Source organism: Cryptotermes secundus, unplaced genomic scaffold (genome assembly GCF_002891405.2).
Source record: "Cryptotermes secundus unplaced genomic scaffold, Csec_1.0 scaffold2126, whole genome shotgun sequence".
NCBI classification, from domain to species: Eukaryota; Metazoa; Arthropoda; class Insecta; order Blattodea; family Kalotermitidae; genus Cryptotermes; species Cryptotermes secundus.
The window spans coordinates 48,849-51,106 of record NW_019723329.1 but is presented as its reverse complement, the minus strand read 5'-3'; the positions used below and the strand labels follow the sequence as shown (position 1 = coordinate 51,106).

The 2,258-nt window shown below is 39.8% G+C and overlaps 1 long non-coding RNA gene across 1 annotated transcript in view; it reads right to left on the bottom strand.

Annotated features, from left to right (window-relative positions):
• Positions 1-1,138: 1,138 nt before the first annotated feature.
• Positions 1,139-2,258, bottom strand: part of LOC111861880 — a 15,404-nt gene continuing 14,284 nt past the window's right edge. The window contains exon 2 of the long non-coding RNA XR_002842345.2: positions 1,139-1,317. This is a non-coding gene — a long non-coding RNA (uncharacterized LOC111861880). The remainder of the gene's footprint in view (positions 1,318-2,258) is intronic.

Sequence of the window (2,258 nt, the reverse complement as noted above, 5' to 3'; positions counted from 1 at the left end):
CGTCTGTAATGTCCAATATAGCATAGTTTGTATTCATCCGACCAATCCATAATAGTTATCTCAATATACTCAATCCAAGCGATATATCAATCTGAAACTAACTGATCAACGAATTTACTCAAATGTAATGGCAGAAGAGCACAGATAACTTATAGCAAAAAGCATATGATGCTGCTGAATTATGTTTATAAGCTGTCGATCCGTTTCAGTGACTAGACTCTACTAATTACTAGCTTCCAGTGCTGAATTAACATCATCACTGTAGGATAATGTCATGTCATATCTGTTTCCACTCAACAAGATAGGGCATTGTGCACATTCAGCAGTCAGAATCAAATGGAACTCATTTGCACAGATGTTTTGTACCATGGGACTCAGTTCATTTCCCGTCACTTCGAAAGCAATGAACTCCCAATATATTGTAGCACTCTACAAAATTGAAGCATGCCACATACAGCAAAACTGTATTACAGTTCCTTTAGTCTAAACCTATCTCTGCTGCTCTATGATTTACTGCACATCAACATGTATGCGCTTATGTCTCTTCAGATGGCTCTGCATACTGAATAACTTATTACATACATCACAGCAAAATGGCTTCACCCCACTATGTATGCGCCGATGTCTCTTCAGATTACTGTCATCAGCGAATGACTTATTACACACATCACAGCAAAATGGTTGTCCCCCACTGTGTATGCGCTGATGTCTCTTCATACTCCACTTATGAACGAATGACTTTTTACATACATCACAGCAAAATGGTTGCTCCCCACTGTGTATACGCTGATGTCTCTTCAGAGTACTCTGCTGACTGAATGACTTATTACATACATCACAGCAAATTGGCTCATCCACACTACTTATATGTATGCTCTGATGTCTCTTCAGAGTACTCTGATCACTGAATGACTTATCACATTCATCACAGCAAAATGGTTGCTCCACACTATGTACGCGCATATGCTTCTTCAGATAACTCTGCTGACTAAATGACCTATTACATACATCACAGCAAAATTGTTGCTCCACACTATGTATGCGCATATGCTTCTTCAGATAACTCATCCAAATGAATGACTTATTACATACATCACAGCAAAATGGTTGCTCCCCACTGTGTATGCGCTGATGTCTCTTCAGACTACTCTGATGACTGAATGACTTATTACATACGTTACATACAAATGGCCGCTCCCCACTATATGTGTATTGAAGTGCTATCAGAATTTGCTCTTGACTGAAAGAATCTCCACACTCATCATAGGAATATTGTCGCTCCTCACCATGTACAGGTTGAAGTTCATTGAAATTACCCTGGAAAATGAGAGTAAATAACATGAAAAATCCTAACAGGAAGAGAAATAAGTTTGAAGCCCCAATATAGTGATGTGTTAAATCAGTAGGTGTGAGAGTTGTGACAGAGGGGAGGGAGGGCCAGAGAGAGCACACCCCCTTGAGTGGTGTGTGCCTGAGTCCATCAGCGTGTATGGAGGTGTCTGAGTCAACAGACATTAAGTTGCACTGCCACCGTTTAACAAATTCTAAATTAAATAAAATTATACATTTGTAAGGCTGGACAGGCATCTAATTAACAGTGGATAGGCTNGGGGGGGGGCGGGGCAAGGCCTCAAAAAGATGAATATAGGATAGCATCAGTTCAAAACACATGTCCATCCTGATACAATGAACAAATCGATATAAGTCATCTCATAGGATGCCACACAAGATTCCTTGACAACTTAAGGCTTTGTATGTGTGAAATGGTAATGGGCACACCACTCTGTTTAGAAGCAGGAATGATAATGCCTTGAAACAGCTACATATGTGTCAGGTGACTGCCTCATTTCAAGGCATGCTAACACGATTTCCTGCTTCCTGATGGAGTACGTCCCCTTAAAGGGCGAACTTCCACCCACAACAAATAATGTAAACAAGAGTTAATAAGGTCTGCTACAGGAGAGGTTACCACACATGTCTGTAAACTGAGACAGTAGAATGCCATACATGAAATTTTTAAAAAAGGAATCATAATCCAACAAACCACAAAACAACTTCTGCACCCATTCAAAACTAATGATTATACTGCATTAACCTTTATCGGACGGGCCATTTAATTTCCGGTAGGGGCAGCTGGACGGAGTTTATTTAAATGCCCGCCCTTCTAGAGCAATGAAATTGTAAGCATGTTTCTAAAAATGGTGTAATTTCTACATTTTTTATGATAAACGAACGAAATGAATGCTCCTTTAATGTAG